Consider the following 23,153-nt stretch of genomic DNA (forward strand, 5'->3'; position numbering starts at 1 on the left):
AATTTCAGCCGGATCGGATGAAATTTGCTTCTCTTAGAGGCTCCGCAAGCCAAATCGGGGGATCGGTTTATATGGGGGCTATATATAATTATGGTTTTGCATGGTTGTTAGAGACCGTATACTAACACCATGTACCAAATTTCAGCCAGATCGGATGAAAATTGTTTCTCTTAGAGGCTCCGCAAGCCAAATCGGGGGATCGGTTTATATGGGGGCTATATGTAATTATGGACCGATATGGACCAATTTTTGCATGGTTGTTAGAGACCATATACTAACACCATGTACCAAATTTCAGCCTAATCGGATGAAATTTGTTTCTCTTAGAGCAATCGCAAGCCAAATTTGGGTGTCCGTTTATATGGGGGCTATACGTAAAAGTGGACCGATATGGACCAATTTTTGCATGGTTGCTAGAGATCCTATACCAACACCATGTAACAAATTTCAGCCGGATCGGTTGAAATTTGCTTCTCTTAGAGGCCTCGCAAGCCAAATTTGGGGGTCCGTTTGTATGGGGGCTATACGTAAAAGTGGACCGATATGGCCCATTTGCAATACCATCCGAACTACATCAATAACAACTATTTGTGCCAAGTTTCAAGTCGATAGCTTGTTTCGTTCGGAAGTTAGCGTGAGAATTTCACCACGACCCAGAATATATATACTTTATGGGGTCTTAGAGCAATATTTCGATGTGTTACAAATGGAATCACAAAGTTAATATACCCCCCATCCTATGGTGGAGGGTATAAAAAGGGTAAACATTTCATCACTGCGGGATCTGAACCTGTGCGGTTTAACTTTTTCATTTCCATAGATGTTCTTTTGAGAATGATTTGCATAACTTCTGTCATATAAAAAGTCCATCTGAAATTCATTAGAAATTATTGAAATGTGCACTTTTTGCTGGGATGGAATGCAGCAATTGATACCAACCGATAATTTAGTGAAAATGTTCTTTATGCACCTGAAATGAATTTAAATTTAAATATCCCTAGGAATTTTGGAAAAAGAAAATTCGCTTACGTCTTACACAAAATGCAGGACACTCACACAAGAGGTGCTTAATTGATTCGTTTTTCCTCCGCATCATGACAGCTCATACAGTAGTCATTATACTTCACGCCAATAGTTTTTGCAAAATCGCCTATCAGGCGTTATAACAGATATCAGAAGTGATATCTGACGTCCTGAGAACACTAGCATATCTAACAGGTTGGCTGATAAGTCCCCGGTCTAACAAAGAAAAACACAGTTTTTTGTCAAAATTCGTTTTTATTATTCAACATAGTTCCCTTCAAGAGCGATACAATGATTATAACGACTTTCCAATTTTTTGATATCATTTTGGTAGTACTCCTTCGGTTTTGCCTCAAAATAGGCCTCAGTTTCGGCGATCACCTCTTCATTGAGCAAAATGTTTTCCCTGCGAGCATCCTTTTGAGGTCTGAGAACAAGAAAAATCGCCTGGGGCCAGATCTGGAGAATACGGTGGGTGGGGAAGCAATTCGAAGCCCAATTCATGAATTTTTGCCATTATTCTCAATGACTTGTGGCACGGTGCGTTGTCTTGGTGGAACAATACTTTTTTCTTCTTCATATGGGGCCGCTTTGCCGCGATTTCGACCTTCAAACGCTCCAATAACGCCATCAAATAGTCACTGTTGATGGTTTTTCCCTTCTCAAGATAATCGATAAAAATTATTCCATTCGCATCGCAAAAAACAGAGACCATTACTTTGCCAGCGGACTTTTGAGTCTTTCCGCGCTTCCTAGACGGTTCACCGGTCGCTGTCCACTCAGCCGTCTGTCGATTGGACTCAGGAGTGTAGTGATGGATCCATGTTTCATCCATTGTCACAAATCGACGGAAAAACTCGGGTGTATTACGAGTTAACAGATGCAAACACCGCTCAGAATCATCAACACGTTGTTGTTTTTGGTCAAATGTGAGTTCGCGCGGCACCCATTTTGCACAGAGCTTCCGCATATCCAAATATTGATGAATGATATGAACAATACTTTCCTTTGATATCTTTGAATTCCTTCTTTTCATTTTTTTCCATTTTCCTTTTTTTCACAATAACAAAAGTTGCTTCACAAAAGACGCTCTATCTCACAAACTAATTGACTTACAGACGTCAAATTTTGACACGAATCATTTAAAGGTTGGTACTATATAAAAATAATATGCATTTAATACTAGCGACGCCATCTATGTTTCAGACCGGGGACTTATCAGCCAACCTGTTAGTGTGCGATTTAATTTTAAATGGGCCATATTTACTTGGTGTCTTTAAAACCCTTGCCATCGCACATTGGTCATCGTAACAGCCAGAGGCATACCAACAGATTCTAGTTCCCCTGGAATAGGTAAGGTAGTTCCTAGCCTTGCTTCCGCTCCGCTTCGCAGTTCCCCGGTATGTTCCTAACCATAGGAACATACCGGGGAACCCATATTAGGTGAATATTGTACTGCTCTGCCATCTCGTTGAGAGATTTGTGTCGGTCGATGGCCGTTTTCGAGTTAAGGAATATCCAGAATCCAAGGATTTTATTGCAGGTTGACTGTCTGAGTATATACTCGTATTATTGCCAACATTTGTTGGAACATTACTTCTCAGCCAATTCGCCACCTCTCTTATTGCTAATATTTCAGTCTGAAAAACACTACAGTGATTAGGTAATCTTTTCGCAATTCAAAGTTCCAAGTCTTTATAATATACTCCGAAACCCACTTGTCCATCCAATCTATATAACGTTTATTCCCTGGGGTCTGTGTGCACCACGTCTCAGTTTTGGGAATTAGAGTTACAAACTTTTTGTCGAAAGTGGTTTCGACAGAGTGTAATCCACTACGTTTGGCACATTTGGCATTATTTTGAGGACCGAACTGTGACCGGGAGTAGGGTCACAGTTCGGTCCTCAAAATGCTCCGATATTTGAAATCGCAAATCGTAAATTTTTCCTTTGGCGATATTTTCTGAATCCCAAAACATATAAACTTGAAAAATTGGCAATATAATTCTCATTAATGAGAAGATCAAATTAGAATTGGATTTAAGTCCCCGAGTATCTCTATTTGCGATTCGGAATTTCGGACAAAAAATGATGGTGCTGAAATTAGCGCAGCGTAGTTACTCTCCTGTAAATAAAAGTTTTTAGTGTTTTTATCACGAACTATGTAACTAGTTACGATTTCATGCTCTCCTTATCAATATTTCGTGCTTCTGAAAACGTTGAAATTCATACATAGAAGAAGCGCATCCTAGTGCGGCACTTCTTTATAAATTCATCGAGGAATTCCATGCATTTCTTATTGTTTAGGATTTTTCTTCTAATTATGAACCTACGCCCATATACCCATACAGCCAAAGTAAAGAGTACTTCTGAGCACTGAAGCCAATTTCACTCTATTTTAGTTCATTCTTATTCTTATACTAGCATAGCGAGGCCCGCTTCGCTGCGCTTTCCGAAGCGTATTTGTAGGAACATTTTGCATTAACTTAGGCAACCATATCCTTCGTGCTGAAAACAAATTCGAAAAGATTTGAATTCTTTGAAACAAATTGGACTACTTGCATTTTCGTTTATAGATAGAAATACGGCGGATATGCAGATGTAAAACTGTCCGCCTTACAAAATGTCGGGGAGAGGGTGTCCACTTGCCACTAATTTTTTTAAGTAATGTTCTGTATTCAATCTTCTATATTTCTTGTGAATTTTAAGTGTGGTTTGTCAAGGAAAGGTATCGGCTATATTAATTTCACAAATTACCCAACGGTCCCTATAAATTCTATCGAAGTAAATCGACAAAGTTTATTCCACTATTCCCCTTCCCCAACCAGATATCGAAAAATCATGTACTAATTTAAAAGTCATATATTCATTTGATCACCTCCTCCCACGTTCCCTGTAAGTTTCAAGTAGATTTGCTATATTGTTTTAAAGCGACGTCACTTTCCCCCATACAATATCGACAAACACCGAAGTGAATAGCACCCTTAACCTTCCCTGAAAATTCCAAGAAAATCTAGAAAATTTCCTTCAAGTGTGGGGCAAGGAAGGTTCCCTCCAATTTTCAAAAAGCAGGGCATGGGGCGGCCCCTCTTCCCGTCCAAATATCACAAAATGGGGTATCCAATATTAATTTCATAACCTCTCCCCACGCCCTCTGTAAATTTCAAGTAAATTGAAAAAGTTTAATTGTTTCTCTATATGTACTGAAGGAGAAGCGGATGTCTCCCTATGCCCTTTTATTTTTCTCCGACCAAATATTACAAAATCAGGAACCTGATATAAATTTCATAACCTTACCCAGTTTTTCCGTAAAATTTCAGTCGGAGCACTTTAGTTTTGTTTTCACTGTACTTTAAAAAAGTCGGGCAAAGGGGTGGAGTTAAGAAAAACGAATTAAAGAAAAAAAAACGTCTTTATTGAAAAATGGTTTTTAAACAGAATAAAAAAATAGTTTCCACAGAAACCAAACAATATCAAAAGTTATTGGAAAAAACTACTTGGTTACAAAAAAATAATATTAAGTAACATTTCCATCAACACTCTCCCTAAATGTTACGTTGTAAATATCATTAAAGTCAATCATAGCTTGGACAAATGTTTTCATTTAACGAATTTCTTAGAGCTTCAAAAATAGGTTTGGGAAGAGGTTTTGTTAAAATATCGGCAAATTGATCCTTAGAATTCACAAAATTCAGTTCAAATTCAGCATTGCTATATTTTTCGCGTATGAAATGGTACTTAACATCAATGTGTTTAGTTCGTTTATGGTACTCAGGATTCTTAATTAATTTAATTGCACTCTGGTTATCTAACAAAAGATAATTTTCTTCCAGTTCTTTTGATATTTCTTTTATAAATCGTTTTGTCCATAATATGTGTTTCACAGCTTCGGTGGCTGCAATATACTCAGCTTCTGTGGTTGATAATGCAACAACATTTTGTTGTTGAGATTGCCAAGAAATCGTACAATTTCCCAATTGTATAATCATGCCGGAAGTAGATTTGCGATTATCAATATCACCTGCAAAATCTGAGTCTGAATAAGCTTTAAGATTCCATTCATCGCTTCTTGAGTAAAGTAATCCAAAACGTGTTGTTCCTTTTAAATATCTTAATATGCGTTTGGCGGCATTTATATGTATTTGTGACGGATTTTGCATATATCTGCTTAAGTATCCCACAGCGTACGTGATATCTGGGCGACTTATGACTGAAAGATATATCAAAGATCCAATCAAATTCTTGTAAGGATATACATCATTAACTTTCTCTTGGAATCTGCTCTTTACCAAACCTGTTTCCATGGGTGTTGATACACTATTACAGTTTGCCATAGCAAAATTTTCCAAAAGCTTTTCAGTATATAGTTGTTGATAAAGAAAAACTGAACCATTTTCTAAAATTTTAATTTGAAATCCAAGAAATTTATCTATACAACATTCTTTTATTTCAAAATTTAATTTTAAATGTGTTAGTAGTTCATTAGCAAGTTGTTCATTTTTGTATACTAATAATCCATCGTCGACGTACATTGCAAGTATAATTTTGGATCCTTCTACATTTTTGATAAAAACACATGAGTCCGCAGTACTTGCTTTCATACCAAAATCGTTTATTATAGTACAAAACTTTTCATTAAAACACCTTGGAGCTTGCTTTAGTCCATATAAGCTACGTTTGAGCATACAAACTTTGTTCCGGTCCTTGATGTATCCTGGAGGCTGATTCATAAAAATAGTTTCCTTTAATTCACCATGCAAAAATGCTGTTTTTATATCAAATTGTTTAATTGACAACCCTTCTGCAACTGCTACAGCTAAAATCATTCTAATGGAGTCGTACTTTACTACAGGACTAAAGGTTTCTTCATAATCGAATCCGTACTGTTGAGAAAATCCTCTAGCCACCAATCTTGCTTTGTACCTGTCGATAGAACCATCTGATTTTGTCTTTATTGTGTATACCCAGCGGCAGTCTATCAATTTTCTATTGGGAGGTAGATCACAAAGAACCCATGTATTGTTTTTTATCAAAGATCTATATTCGTCATCCATGGCTTCTTTCCATTTATGGGCATCTGCAGATTTCAAGGCTTCTTCATACGTATGTGGTTCTCTTTCTTCCATTAGAGACAGAAATATTTCATCTATATTTATCTTCTTCTTTGGCTTCTGACGCAAATTATACCTTGTACGTTCGTCTCTGGCAACATGGTTATTAACTTGAATCGGATTATTAACTTGAACCGGGTTATTAACTGGAACCAATGACGTTGACACTTCAGTTTCACCCGCTTCAGTCAAGCATTCCGATCTTTAAATTTCAATATCTAAGTTTGTTTCAATATCCAAATTTTGTTCATCGCCTTGATAAAACTGTCTCCCTTGAACATTTGACTCTGGCAACGTTTCATCATGATTCGTATTTATTTTGACCTCATCTACAAAGATCTCATTTCGTTCTCCCTCAATTGGTACATCCAATTCATTGCAAAACATCACATCTCTATAAATTTCAATACGTCTCTCCTTTTCAAAATATATACGTACACCTTTAACATTATCATCGTAACCAACAAAAAATCCTTTCTTGCTCTTAGGATCCCATTTCTTTCTTGTTTGTTTAGCAATATGTGCAAATATTTCTGTTCCGAACACTTTGATATCTTGTATTTTTATATTAAACGGTTTGCCATACCACAATTCAAAAGGTGACTTGCTTTTAATTGAACTAGGTCCTGTGCGGTTTAGCATATACACCACATGATGCACAGCTTCAGCCCAAAGTATTTTATTTAAATTCTTTGAGTGTAATAAAGTTCTAGCCAACTCTACAACAGTTCGTATTTCTCTTTCCGCTGCCCCATTCTGTTCTGGCGTGTGTGCAACAGTCTTCTGGTGCTCTATGCCATATTTATTGAATATTAACGCAACACTTTTATTAACAAATTCCGTCCCATTGTCTGTTCTAAAGTTCTTTATGGTGAGTTTCAAATTCTTGCTTTTATTAAGGAAATCCGTTATACATTCAAAAACATCATTTTTGTGTTTTAGGAAGTATACCCATTTAAAGCGAGAAAAATCATCTTTCAAAAGTAAGAAATATTTCGATCCACCAAGAGATAAAATTTCCATAGGTCCACAAATATCGGCATGAATGAGCTCTCCAGAAAAAGTTGCTCGGTTGGTACTTGAATTAAATTGTAGTCGATGTTGTTTACCCAAACAACAACCTTCACATATTTCCCTTTGTTCATCAATATATTTAATATTACTTGCCTTCAACAATTCCTTAACATGTGCGTTATTTTGATGAACTAGACGTTGGTGCCACAATTTTATTGATTCCTTGTCTTTGGTTTGATTTCCAGAATCTGCCACAAAATTGTTACTCTTCTTCTGTAACATCTTCACATTCAATTCAAAAAGATTACCTTTGCGATAACCCAAAGCTTCTATTCTGCCATTTCTGATAAACTTGCAAATTTCATTGCTTGATTGCATATGATATCCTTTATCCAAGGCTGAGGTTGCAGAAAACAAGTTTACCTTAAGATTTGGGACGAACAGAACATTTTCAAAAAATCTTTTTCGGTATCCTTGTTCCCCTTCTATTAAAACATCAATATTGCCTTCTCCAACGGCATCTAGAGTTGATCCGTCTCCAATTTTTATCTTTGAAGGCTCTTTAAAAATTGTAAGACTTGAAAACCATTCTCGATTTGACGTCATGTGCTCTGATGCACCAGAATCTATTATCCACTTAACATCAGAATCCGAAGCACTTTGCTCATTGGTCATAAAAGCATTGGATTTAGCCTTATTGTCATGTTTTCCGTAACCAGATTTTTTCCACAAGGGACAATCTTTTTTCCAATGTCCTTCTTGGTTGCATTTGAAACACTTACCTGGTTTCTTGTTTTCCTTGGTCTTGCCTTGCCATTGTCTCTTCATTTGGAAAGCATTTGACTCAATATTGTCACGATTGATACGGGACTGTTCTAACATAAGCCGATTCGTTAAATTTTTTAAATTGCGTTTTTCTTCGGCATATGACTCCCATGCAGTTACAAAATGATTATAAGTAGCTGGCAACGTCATAAGCACCTTAGTTATTATCATATTCTCGGACAGTGGCTCACCTAAATTTTTTAACCGATCTGCAATCTCTTCAATTCTTGCAATGTGTGTCTCAATGTTATCATCTGGTCGTTTTTGAATTTCATAAAACTGTTGCTGTAACAAATGTACACTTACTTCTGATTGACTTTCGTGAATTGCTTTAAGTTTGCTCCACATCTCTTTAGATTCCTTGCAACACATGACATATTTGATAATAGCATTATCTACAGATGATATTATTACCCTTTGCGCCTTGATATCTGTTCGCTCCCAGTTCTGCAAATCGTTATTGCCGTTCCCGTCACCAGCATTAACGACCGGTTTTCTATAAGAACCATCTACAACCTTGAAGAGATCCATTGATTTCAGAACAATACATATCTGGAACTTCCAAGAAGACCAATTCTCAGTTCCATGTAATTTCTCGATTTTGAAATCTTCCATATTTGATGTCCTTAAATTGAACTTCTGGCAATACAATTTCGTTTTATTCAAACTGGGCCCATAACCAGTTAAGAAAAACGAATTAAAGAAAAAAAAACGTCTTTATTGAAAAATGGTTTTTAAACAGAATAAAAAAATAGTTTCCACAGAAACCAAACAATATCAAAAGTTATTGGAAAAAACTACTTGGTTACAAAAAAATAATATTAAGTAACATTTCCATCAACAGGTGGTCCCCCTCCCCGACCAAATATCGAAAAATAAAGTAGCCGGTTTTTGTCTAGACGCCCCTTTAACCTTCCCGGAAAATTTTAAGCAAATCTTATAATTTTGTTCCCAGTTTCAAAAAGTCGGGCAAGGGGGAGGTCCTCAACCACATATTAACGCATCACATATGAACCCCATATTAATTTCATAACCTCACCGCATGTTCTCTGTAAATCTCAGACAATTTAGAGAATTGTAGTTTTTCACTGTACTTTAAAAAAGTCGGACAAAGGGGAGGTCCCCTTCCGCGACCAAATATCGAAAAATAAAGTAGCGCATCTTTGTCTAGATGCCAACGCCAACATTCAATGAAAATTTCAACCAAATTGGTCAACTTTGGTCCATTTTTCAAAAAGTCGGACAAAGGGGAGGTCCCCTCCGCGACCAGGTGTCAAAAAATAAGGTACCCTATTTTCACCACATGAGCGCCCCCTACGATCTCTGAAAGTTTCAAGTAAATCGATTCAACCGTTTCCGAGCTTACCCGGAACATACAAACAACAATTTTTGTAGCGCATTCAATGCCACTTTTGTTATGACCTAAGCCGATTTCCCATTTTCTTTATTATTTTGTCTTTAATTCCAAGCCAATCATAATATTTTTCTTAATATTTTCCAAATAGAGAAAATTCCAATTATGTTGAAAAATCATGTTGCATTGTGTATTCCATTGCCACCATACCATATCAGCCGGCTTATTTTATCTTCCACATTGTTTACAAAAACACTTACCACGTTGCTCTCACTCTCTCTCTCGCTCTACTCTATAACATAGAGTGAATACTCACCATACCATTTAAGGCAAATCTCTCTTAACTCAACACACACTTTTAACTAACAGGTACCTAAATCAATTCTTCAACACTTACGCACACACACGCCCGCCCAGCTGCATGTGTTGTTACAACAGTTGTTGGGAAATTCCCCCCGAGCACTTCGCAAAAAGGACAAACAAAGAATGTTTATATGATCTTCGATTTATGGCCTTTTAGATTCAAGTGTCAAAAAAGGATCATGGTTATTTCTATTGGTTTCAGTAAACAATGTGTAAATAGCCTAGCTATCCTTCATGAACAACACAGACAGACAGACAGACAGACGGACATACAAGCCTGTAACTCTCATATGGGAGTGCAGTGATAATGTTAATCCCTAGAACTACAACAATAATCTCTTTGTTTGGGAATTTCCCAAATCTCTTCAGAGAAGTGTTGGTGGTTAAAGGAGTTTTGTTTAGAATGTGTGAAAATGTAATACTGCATTGTCTTAAACAATGAGAATCTCATTATATATGTATTTACTGTTTAGCGCCACTGAGTCTCAGGCCTTTATTTGAGGGATTTGTTTAGGCGATGTGTTAACGATTTGTCCTTTATTCCCACACACGAAGAAAAATTCTTAAGGCTTTTGGATTTAACAGTGTTTGAATTTTCTAAGAAATGTATGTCTCATAAGCTCCGCGTAGAAAAACATTTTAATTAATATACATATATCACATTGGACTGAATAGTCTATGTGAGTCTGAATCTTTATCGGGCTGGCACTTTAACCTTTAATATACATGTAATTTAAAATATTTAAATTATATATTAATATAGAATTTATAATAAATTTTTCATTCAGAATACCTTCTATTACGAACTTCTTTCTTTTAATTTAAATGTGTTAAATATGTACCAAATGTATAGTCATATGTATAGTCAGGCTTGCGAGATTGGTATCTGGTATTTTCTTTTCAGTAACATAATAGTAACGATTCCCTTAATCTTCTTGTCCAATAAGCTCGAATAAATATTGTAATAATATATAGTAAAAAATCCTTACCGCAATTTACGGAATAATTTACCACCATGCCACCCTCACCCTTCCATCTTCCTAAACTCATCCCCTAACTAAATATAATATCAAATATTTGGAAAAACTAATTGCATGCGTATATCTCAAAATCGCATAAGCATCTTAGTGAGCGAATCGTTTCATGTCTACAATTCATCAAAATATTTATTTTTATGAACTGAAAATGGACAAGCGTTACATTTAGGTGGACGCAAAAGATAGCCATGAAGACAGACATAAGTCGCTCGCCAATGTTCATTGGCTATGTGATTAATCAGCGTCCTTCTCCTTGCACAAGCTTATCTACGAAATACATCACCATAAGACGTTTCATATTCACACGCTCACCACTCACTTTGAAGTGTCCAAGCGTAGCTACTTTTCGTGTTTTAAGACGATTTCTTTAGCGATTAACTGATGATGGTTTTAAATTACCCGTCGCACCATTTAATCGGGCGGCAATCCACAAAAAAACCGGACCATTAACTATGCGTTTAACATCTGATGAGAGGCTGATCACAAAGCCTTTGTGTATACAAGACGAAAACCAATATTGATTTTGAGGAGTAACGATGGAAACAAATAATAAAAAGAATTTTGTATATAGGTTTTTTGGTCAAATCTTTCAGATCTTCTGTAGCAACTCCTAAAATTTCAATTTTTTCAGATTTTCTATAGAAAGGCCTTATAGAAAATCTGAAGACTTGGGTTTAATAAAAAAATCCTAAATCTACTCCTTCATGTTTTTATACCCTTCACCACTACTGTGGTACAGGGTATAATAAGTTTGTGCATTTGTATGTAACACCAAGAAATAATTGTCATAGACCCATCTTTTAGTATACCGATCGACTTAGAATTAAATTCTGAGTCGATTTAGCGATGTCCGTCTGTCTGTCTGTCTGTCCGTCCATCTGTCTGTATATGTAATTTTGTGCACAAAGTACAGGTCGCAGTTTAAGTCCGATCGTCCTCAAATTTGACATAACGTCTTTCTTCGGGTAGAAGACAATCGCTATTGATTTTGGAAAAAATCGGTTCAGATTTAGATATAGCTGCCATATATAGTTATCACCGATTTGATCATAATTCACGTATTTATGAACCGACGTTCTTCAAATTTTGTACATCTGAATGTTTTGTCAGTCCCGTAAAAACTGCCAAATATCAGCTAAATCGGTTCAGATTTATATATTGCTCCCATATATATCTTTCGTCCGATTTGGACTTATATGGCCCCAAAAGCGAGAGTTTTGCCCTGATTTGCTTCAAATTTTGCACAACGAGTACGTTTAATGGTATCGTTAATTGTGCCAAATTTAGTTGAAATCGGTTCAGATTTAGATATAGCTCCCATATATATCTTTCGACCGATTTGGACTTATATGGCCCCAAAAGCCAGAGTTTTGCCCTGATTTGCTTCAAATTTTGCACAACAAGTACGTTTAATAGTATCGTTAAAATCGGTTCCGATTTAGATTTAGCTCCCATATATATCTTTCATCCGATTTGCATTTATATGGCCTCAAAAGACAGAGTTTTGCCGATTTGCTTGAAATTTTGCACAAGGAGTACGTTTTATAGTATCGTTAATTGTGCAAAATTTATTTGAAGTCAGTTTAGATTTAGATATAGCTCCCATATATATCATTCGCCCGATTTGGACTAATATGCCCACAGAGGCAAAAGTGCTACTCTGATTTACGTGAAATTTTGCAGAGGGAGTAGAATTGAACTTGAAACTTTGCACAGGCAGTAGAATTAAGGTTCTGCCTATGCGTGTTTATTTTGGTTGAAATCGGTTCAGATTTTTATATAGCTCCCATATATATCTTTCGCCCGTTTTTCCGTCATATGACCGCAGAGGTCAAAGTTGTTATCCGATTTACGTGAAATTTTGCACAGGGAGTAGATTCAACATAGTAACTATGCATGTGAAATTTGATTGCAATCGGTTCAGATTTCGATATAGATTCCATATATATGTTTTTCCTATTTAGGGAAAACTGGCCGAAATACCTACATTTTCCTTATCAAATCGCAACTGCTAAGTCGAAAACTTATCAAAATGACTCAAGTTTTCCTATTACTCTTGTACACATCTATCGACCGATAAATCATAAATACACTTTTGCGAAGTTGCCTCAAAATTGATTCATATTTTAATGTTTCCCCTATTTTTTTACTAACATTGTGTTCCACCTCAGCGCATTAGCCGACTTAAATGTAAAATCTATAAGTATTGCAGAACTCTGTACAGATCTGCTCAGATATACAGAATATATGTGTATGGATTCATATAGCATCCAACACATTGGACGGATTTGATATGGTATCGAAAATGTGGACTTACAAAGTGGTGAAGGGTATAATATAGTCGGCCCCGCCCGACTTTAGACTTTCCTTACTTGTTTTTTATACAAAATATTGAAAATTTTAAGGATTCCCAGCAAAAAATTTGGAAGTTCTTCCAAAGACACAACTTTAAATGCACTTCCAGAAGATGCACTCTCAACGATGTTCTTTATTTTAACTTCCTGGGGAAGTTCTTTTAATTCAATTTTTTATAACTTGGTTTTTCCATACTTTTAATGGGTAATTTTAACTTTTTTGCTTCAAATAGGTTAAAAACAGAGTAAGAATTCATAAAATGGTACAAATCTTTTAAATTTTGTCGAAAAAAAAATGCCAAATCCAATCTGAAAAAATTGTGCATTTTTGAAAATATTTGAGGTCAAGCATTTCCGACAAGCGTTGGAACCCATTAAAAATTATAAAAAATTATAAAAATTATTTATTTGACAAAATATCACAGAATTTTTTAATTTACATCCAAAACATTGAATTCGGATCACACCTAGGTTAGGTTAGGTGGCATCCCGGTGAAAAACTTTTTGGTGTTCGATCGAAGCAGGAATCGAACCCACGACCTAGTGTATGCAAGGTGGGCATGCTAAACATTGCACCACGGGCTGCCACCTAACCTAACCTATCCGTGAGATTTTCTTTAGAACATTTTAAGGTTTGTCCGTGAAGATTTTCTAAAAAAAATTTATAGCGTGTGCTTGAGATCGCTATAGAAAATTGTAAGGGTTGCCATTGAGATTTTCTATAGAAAAATTTATGACTTGTCTTTCAAATTTTCTGTAGAAAATTTTAAGACTTGTCCTTAAGATTTTCAATGGGAGCCACCGTGGTGCAATGGTTATCATGCCCGCCTTGCATACACAAGATCGTGGGTTCGATTCCTGCTACGACCGAACACCAAAAAATTTTTCAGCGGTGGATTATCCCACCTCAGTAATGCTGGTGACATTTCTGAGGGTTTCAAAGCTTCTCTAAGTGGTTTCACTGGAATGTGGAACGCCGTTCGGACCCGGCTATAGAAAGGAGGTCACTTGTCATTGAGCTTAACATTGAATCGGGTAGCACTCAGTGACAAGAGAGAAGTTCACCACTGTGGTACCACAATGTACTGAATAGTCTAAGTGAGCCTGATACATCGGGCTGCCACCTAATCTAACCTAACCTATCCGAGAGATTTTCTTTAGAACATTTTAGGGTATGTCCGTGAAGATTTTCTAAAGAAAATTTTATAGCGTGTGCTTGAGATCGCTATAGAAAATTGTAAGGGTTGCCATTGAGATTTTCTATAGACAATTTTATGACTTGTTTTTCAAATTTTTTGTAGAAAATTTTAAGACTTGTCCTTAAGATTTTCAATAGAAAATTTGAAGGCTTGTCTTTGAGAAAGTTTTGAAATTTTCTATAAAAATTATATAACTTGTCCTTGAGAGTTTATTTAGAAAATTTTAAGGCTTCTCCTTCAGGATTTTCTACAGAAAATTTTAAACCTAGTCCTTCAGACTTTCTGTCGAAAGTTTTGAAATTTTCTATAAAAAATTGTAAGACTTGTCCTTGAGATTTTATTTAGAAAATTTAAGGGCTTGTCCTTGAAGGTTTTCTATAGAAAAATTTTAAATCTAGTTCTTAAGATTTTTAAAAGAAAATTTTAATTTTAAAATTTAGGGTTTGTTCTTGAAGGTTTTCTATAGAAATTTTAAAGCTTGTGCTTGAGATTTTCTATAGAAAATTTTAAATCTAGTTCTTAAGATTTTTAATAGAAAATTTTAATATAAAAATTTTAAAATTTAGAGCTTGTCCTTGAAGGTTTTCTATAGAAAATTTTGAATTTTTCTTTAAAAAATTTTAAGATTTGTCCGTAAGATTTTTATTAAATCTTGAGGATTTCTTTAGAAAATTTTAAGGCTTGTCTTTGAAATTTTCTTAAAAAAGTTTAAGGCTTCTCTTTGAGATTTTCTATACAAAATTTTAAGGCTTGTCTTTGATATTTTCGATAGAAAATTGTAGGCTTCTCTTTGAAATTTTCTATAGAAAATTTTAGGGCTTGTCTTCGGGATTTTCTATAGAAAATTTTAAGTCTTGTCCTTCAGATTTTCTATAGAAAGTTTTAAGGCTTGTCTTCGAGATTTTCTATAAAAAATTGTAAGTCTTGTTTTTAAGATTTTCTACAGAAAGTTTTGAAATTTTCTATAAAAAATGTTTAAGACTTTCCACGAGATTTTCTATAGAAAGGATTGTCTTCGAAATTTTCTATAAAAAATTGTAAGGTTTGTTTTTGAGATTTTCTACAAAAAGTTTTGAAATTTTCTATAAAAAATTTTACGACTTGCCCTTGAGATTTTCTATAGAAAGGATTGTCTTCGAAATTTTCTATAAAAAATTGTAAGGCTTGTTTTTGAGATTTGATTTATAAAATTTTAGGGCTTGTCCTTGAAGGTTTACTATAGAAAATTTTAAGGCTTGTGCTTGAGATTGCAATAGAAAATTTTAAGTCTAGTTCTTAAGATTTTTAATGGAAAATTTTAATTTTAAAAATTTTTAGAGCTTATCCTGGAGATTTTCTATTAAAAATTTTAAGGCTTGTGCTTGAGATTTTCTATAGAAAATTTTAAGGCTAGTTCTTAAGATTTTTAATAGACAATTTTAATTTAAAAATTTTAAATTGTAAAATTTAGGGCTTGTCCTTGAAGATTTTCTATAGAAAATTTTGATTTTTTCTATAAAAAAATTTTAAGATTTGAACGTTAGTTTTTTTAAATTTTAAGGCTTGTCTTTGAAATCTTCTTAAAACAGTTTAAGGCTTCTTTTTAGGATTTTCTATACAAAATTTTAAGGCTTGTCTTTGATATTTTCTATAGAAAATTGTAGTGTTCTCTTTGAAATTTTCTATAGAAAATTTTAAGTCTTGTCCTTCAGATTTTCTTTAGAAAGTTTTAAGGATTGTCTTCGAGATTTTCTATAAACATTTGTAAGGCTTGTTTTTAAGATTTTCTACAGAAAGTTTTAACATTTTCTATAAAAAATTTTACGACTTGCCCTTGAAATTTTCTTTACAAAATTTTAAGGCTTGTCTTCGAAATTTTCTATAAAAAATTGTAAGGCTTGTTTTTGAGATTTTCTACAAAAAGTTTTGAAATTTTCTATAAAAAATTTTACGACTTACCCTTGAGATTTTCTTTAGAAAATTTTGAAGCTTGTGCTCGAGATTGCTACAGAAAATTTTAAGGCTTGTCTTTGAGATTTTCTATAGAAAGTTTTAAAATTTTCTAAAAAATTTTTAAGAATTTTTAAGACCTTGAGATTTTATTTAAAAAATTTTAGGGCTTGTCCATGAAGATTTTCTATAGAAAATTTTAAGGCTAGTTCTTAAGATTTTTAATAGAAAATTTTAATTTAAAATTTTTAAATTTAAAAAAAAATTTGGGCTTATCCCTGAAGATTTTCTATAGAAAATTTTGAATTTTTCTATAAAAAATTTTAAGACTTGTCCTTAAGATTTTTATTAAATCTAGAGGTTTTCTTTAGAAAATTTTAAGGCTTGTCTTTGAAATTTTCTTAAAAAAAGTTAAGGCTTCTCTTTGAGATTTTCTATACAAAATTTTAAGGCTTGTATTTGAAATTTTCGAAAGAAAATTTTAGGCTTCTCTTTGAAATTTTCTATAGAAAATTTTACGACTTGCCCTTGAGATTTTCTATAGAAAGTTTTAAGGCTTGTGTTTAAGTTCAAATTCGTATGGTAAAAATTTATTCGTTAGATGGGGACTTAAAATATTGTAAAATGACAATTTCCCCCTCGTTAGAAAATGTACACTAAGCTCTGGATGCAGCCCTGTGCTTTCAGCACAATTCGTTACATTTTCTAACGAATCGCGCCATTACCGTCTTTCGGCGTCTAAGCTTTTGTGGTTATTCGTTATTGGATTACGTCCTTGTAACAACGATTTTGTAAAAAAGGTAAATATCAATCTCCCAAAATTCAATAAAATTAGGTTTTATTGAAAGAATATTGAAAAGAAAACTAAATCCTTTGTGTTTTTATTTATTTTATTTTTCGGTGCTACGCATTCAGCTTGTCTTCAAGATTTTCTATAAAAAATTGTAAGTCGTGTTTTTAAGATTTTCTACAGAAAGTTTTGAAATTTTCTATAAAAACTTTTACGACTTGCCATGAGATTTTCTTTAGAAAGGATTGTCTTGGAAATTTTCTATAAAAAATTGTAAGGCTTGTTTTTGAGATTTTATTTAGAAAATTTTAAGATTTTATTTAGAAAATTTTAATTTTCTTAAAAAAGTTAAAGGCTTCTCTTTAAGATTTTCTATACAAAATTTTAAGACTTGTCTTTGATATTTTCGATAGAAAATTGTAGGCTTCTCTTTGAAATTTTCTATAGAAAATTTTAGGGCTTGTCTTCGGGATTTTCTATAGAAAATTCTACGACTTGCCCTTGAGATTTTCTATAGAAGTTTTAAGGCTTGTCTTCAAGATTTTGTATAAAAAATTGTAAGTCTTGTGTTTAGGATTTTCTACAGAAAATTTTGAAATTTTCTATAAAAAATTTTTAAGACTTTCCATGAGATTTTCTTTAGAAAGTTTTAAGGCTTGTCTTCAAGATTTTCTATAAAAAAAAATGTAAGTCTTGTTTTTAAGATTTTCTACAGAAAGTTTTGAAATTTTCAATAAAAAATTTTACGACTTGCCCTTGAGATTTTCTTTAGAAAATTTTAAGGCTTGTGCTCGGGATTGCTATAGAAAATTTTAAGGCATGTTTTTGAGATTTTCTACAGAAAGTTTTGAAATTTTCTATAAAAAATTTTGCGACTTGCTCTTGAGATTTTATTTAAAAAATTTTAGGGTTTCTCCTTGAAGATTTTCTATAGAAAATTTTAATTAAAAAAATTTTAAGATTTGTCAGTATGATTTTTATTAAATCTTGAGGATTTCTTTAGAAAATTTTAAGGCTTGTCTTTGAAATGTTCTTAACAAAGTTTAAGGCTTCTCTTTGACATTTTATAAAGAACATTTTAGGGCTTGTCTTCGGGATTTGCTATAAAAAATTTTAAGTCTTATCCTTCAGATTTTCTATAGAAAGTTTTAAGGTTTGTCTTCAAGATTTTCTATAAAAATTTGTATGTCTTGTTTTTGAGATTTTCTACAGAAAGTTTTGAAATTTTCTATAAAAACTTTTACGACTTTTCTTTAGAAAGGATTGTCTTGGAAATTTTCTATAAAAAATTGTAAGGCTTGTTTTTGAGATTTTCTACAAAAAGTTTTGAAATTTTCTATAAAAAATTTTACGACTTGCCCTTGAGATTTTCTTTAGAAAATTTTAAAGCTTGTGCTCGAGATTGCTACAGAAAATTTTAAGGATTGTCTTTGAGATTTTCTATAGAAAGTTTTGAAGCTTTCTATAAAAATTTGTAATATTTGTCCTTGAGATTTTATTTAAAAGATTTTAAAGCTTGTGCTCGAGATTGCTACAGAAAATTTTAAGGCTTGTCTTTGAGATTTTCTATAGAAAATTTTAAGACTAGTTCTTAAAATGTTTAATAGAAAATTTTAATCTAAGAAATTTAGGACTTGTCCTTGAAGATTTTCTATAGAAAATTTTGAATTTTTCTATAAAAAATTTTAAGATTTGTCCGTAAGATTTTTATTAAATCTTGAGGTTTTCTTTAGAAAATGTTAAGGCTTGTCTTTGAAATTTTATAAAAAAAAATTAAGGCTTATCTTTGAGATATTATTGAGATTTTCTATAGAAAATTTTAGGGCTTGTCCTTGAAGATTTTCTATAGAAAATTTTAAGGCTAGTTCTTAAGATTTTTAATAGAAAATTTTAATTTAAAAAATTTTAATTTTTAAATTTAGGGCTTGTCCTTGAAGATGTTCTATAGAAAATTTTTAATTTTTCTATAAAAAATTTTAAGACTTGTCCTTAAGATTTTTATTAAATCTTTTATAAAAAAAAATTAAGGCTTATCTTTGAGATATTATTGAGATTTTCTATAGAAAATTTTAGGGCTTGTCCTTGAAGATTTTCTATAGAAAATTTTAAGGCTAGTTCTTAAGATTTTTAATAGAAAATTTTAATTTAAAAAATTTTAATTTTTAAATTTAGGGCTTGTCCTTGAAGATGTTCTATAAAAAATTTTTAATTTTTCTATAAAAAATTTTAAGACTTGTCCTTAAGATTTTTATTAAATCTAGAGGTTTTCTTTAGAAAATTTTAAGGCTTGTCTTTGAAATTTTATTTAAAAAATTTTAAGGCTTCTCTTTAAGATATTCTGTAGAAAATTTGAAGGCTTCTCAAAGACAAGCTTTTTGAGGGCTTATCCTGGAGATTTTCTATAGAAAATTTTAAGGCTTGTTCTTTTTTATAGAAAACCTTGAGGCTTCTCCTTCAAAGTTTATATCTTTAGGTTTGTCCCTTATCGACACTTCCACCATTGAAAAAATGTGGGAATATGGGAAATATTCCCTCCTTTTCTCGCCATGGATCCGAATTGGCCAATGAAACGCCATTTAGTAGTTACCTATTAAAACTATTAGTTAACATTTCTGATACTAATTCTCTAGGGCATATTGATTTCAAATAAAAACTTCCGAAGACGTGACAGTTATGACTGGATATCCCAGCAAACATGACAAGTAAGACCAGTGTAAATCATCTATGCAGTCCATTACATAAGCTCTTCGCTCTATACTCCACTCAAAATTGTGGCTCCTCACCAAAGGCGCCTACAAACAAATCGTATTTAATCCATAACTCGTTTTTATCCTCCATTCGTTTATTCCAGGCGGCCTAAGCTTTGTCAACGCATAATCCATCATCGTGAGGCATCACCATCATCATAAATTTCATCAGTTTTTTCTTTTGCTTTTGTCATTGAGTTAGGAGCTGTGAGCTTCACCTATGACAGCCATCGTCAAAAAAAATCCAGATTTTTTTCGCTTAACAAAAATGTGCTGGCTCCTGAGAAGAAGGAAAACGAAATAAACTTCCATCCTAGTTGAGATGAGGTAGAAAAACCCGCAGACATAGAAGTAATGAGATCTAAATCAATTTTATGGTGAAGTCTTCAATTGGTGGTTGTTGACCAAACCACCTCGTTGAGTTTTCCAGATCATAATGTCATAGACAGACTATAGGCTTTGTCTTCCGGGCAAATAATGCAATGGGAATGAAGTTTTGGTATTGCCTTTGGTGTTTGAGGCGGGTGATGGAGTTGGATACTGCAACTGAAAAGAATATCCTCTAGGCTTAAAGCCTTAATTGGACATAATTTAAATTCCATTCGTGAGTTTGTTTAGTTCTTTAAACATTGGAAACATTCTCATCTATCCATTCAATTCTCCTTGACGAACATTCCTATTTTCAGTTAGTGCTTGTGGTTTCTATCAATTGGCTAAGTGGCTTAACTGGCTAAGAAATTCCATGGCATCTCTAGGTATGCAATGTTGGAGGCGGTTTTCAAGAAGAATTTAACATTTGTTCTTTCTATTAAGTCTCTAAATTCTGTTAGAAATTGTCATCAGCATTTGTCGCAACCATGGTGCAAAAGAACTTGGAGAGCACTGAAAAAAAATCGTTCCTTGGGTATTTTTAACAAAATCGCATACATAAAATATTTTAATGTTTTTAAGGAGCCTATAGATGTTTGGGGATTTATTATATGTCCTCAATATATTCTTTAGGTTTCGCTTTCCCTAAAAATATGCCATAAAATTTTTATATTTTTATTTTTTTTATATTTTTTTTATTCGATTTATATCGATTTTTTTCTCCCACATTTAACAAAAAATCTGTGGGGTTTGTCTTTTGGGATTTTTTTGGGAAAATTTTAAGGCTTGTCCTTGAAGATTTCCTTAAAAAAAATCAAGTCTTGTCCTAGCTATTTTCTGCATAAAATTTTAAGTCTTGTCCTTGAGATTTTCTATAGAAAATTTTAAGGCATATACTTAAGACTTTTTCTTTAGAACATTTTAAAGCTTATCCTTACAGATTTTCTAAAAAAAGTTAAGGCTTGTTCTGTAGAAGGCTTTTAAGGATTTTATTTAACGATTTCCTATATAAAACTTTTAGGCTTGCCACTAAGATTTTCTATAGAAAGTTTTAAGGCTATTCCTGCAAAATGTCAAGGCTTCTTTTAAAGATTTTCTTTAGAATATTATAGGGTTGCTCCTCAAGATAAGAAATGTAAGGCTTGTCCTTGAAGATTTTCTATATACTTTTTTTTATATTTTTAATATTCGTGAAGACTGTTTCTATATAAAATTTTCTCAAAATTTTATTTCTATAGAAAATTTTGTTAAAAAATTTATTTCTATATAAAATTTTGTCAAAATTTTATTTCTATATAAAATTTCTCAAAATTTTAGTTCTATTAAATTTTTCTCAAAACTGTATTTCTAAATAAAATTTTGTTAAAATATTATTTCTGTAGAAATTTTTTTAAAATATTATTTCTATAGAAAATTTTGTCAACATTTTATTTCTCCAAAAATTTTTCTCAAAATTTTATTTCTATAGAACATTTTGTACAAATTTATTACTATTATAGGGTTGCTCCTGAAGATAAGAAATGTAAGGCTTGTCCTTGAAGATTTTCTATATCCTTTTTAATATTTTTAATATTCGTCAAGACTGCTCCTAAAGGTATGCTATAAAAGTTTAAGACGTGTTCCCATTTTTTTGTTCATAGAAAATCTTGAGGTCCTTTAAGATTCTCTATAAAAAGATGTTAAGCCTTGTCCTTGAAGATTTTCTGTAGTAAATTTTAAAACATGTACATGCAAATTTTTTCTATAGAAAACTTTAAAGCTTGTCCTTGAAATTTTCCATAGAAAATGTTAGGGTTTGTCCTTGAAGATTTTCTGTAGTAAATTTTAAGGCCTGTCTTTGGAGATTTTCTATGAAAAATGAAAATTTTCTATATAAAATTTTAAGGCTTGTGATTTTCAATAAAAAATAAGTCTTCTCTTAGAAGATTTTCGTTAGAAGATTTTAGGACCTCTCCTGAGGATTTTCTATAAAAAATGTAAGGCCAATCCATGAAAATTTTCTATATACACTTTTAAGATTCGTCGTTCTATATACACTTTTAAGATTCGTCGTTGAAAATTTTCTATAAAAAATTAAGGCTTCATTTAATAAAGCTAGTCTGCTCCTAAAAATATGCTATAAAAATGTAAGACGTGTTCTCAAGATAGATTTTTTTTGGGGTCCTTAAAGATATTCAATAAAAAAAATTTAAATATTGTCCTTGAAGATGTTCTCAAGCCTGAAAGACTTTCTGCAGTAAATTTTAAAGCTTATCCTTGAAGATTTTCTGTAGTAAATTTCTAGGCTTGTCTGTGGAGATTTTCTATGAAAAATGAAGATTTTCTATATAAAATTTTAAGGCTTGCGATTTTTAATAGAAAATGTTAAGGCTTTTCTTAGAAGATTTTCGTAAGAAGGTTTTAGGACCTCTCCTGAGGATTTTCTATAAAAAATGTAAGGCTAATCCATGAAGATTTTCTATATATACACTTTTAAGATTCGTCATTGAAAATTTTCTATAAAAAATTAAGTCTTCATTTAATAAAGCTAGTCTGCTCCTAAAAATATGCTATAAAAATGTAAGACGTGTCCTCAAGATAGATTTTTTTCTTGAGGCCCTTGAAGATATTCTATAAAAAAAAATTTAAATATTGTCCTTGAAAATGTTCAGGCTTGACTTTAAAGACTTTCTGCAGTAAATTTTAAAGCTTATCCTTGACGATTTTCTGTAGTTAATTTTAAGGCTTGTCCTTGAAGACTTTCCTTAGAAAATTGTATAGCTTGTCTTTGGAGATTTTTTATAGAACATTTAAAGGCTAGCGCTTGAAATTTTCCAGAAAAAAAATTTAATGCTTCTCTTTCTATATTTGCTATCGAAACTTTTAAAGCTTGTCCTTCGAAATTTTCTTAAAAAAAAATAAAATTTTTTGGTGACAATTTTCTTATTTTATGACTTATTTTCGAATATTTTCTATAGAAAATGTAAGACTTGTCTTTAAAGAAAATTTTAAGGAATATTTTTGAAAATTTTCTATAGAAAATTTTAAGGATTGTTTTT

The sequence above is a fragment of the Haematobia irritans genome, chromosome 2 (genome assembly GCF_050003625.1).
Source record: "Haematobia irritans isolate KBUSLIRL chromosome 2, ASM5000362v1, whole genome shotgun sequence".
NCBI lineage: Eukaryota > Metazoa > Arthropoda > Insecta > Diptera > Muscidae > Haematobia > Haematobia irritans.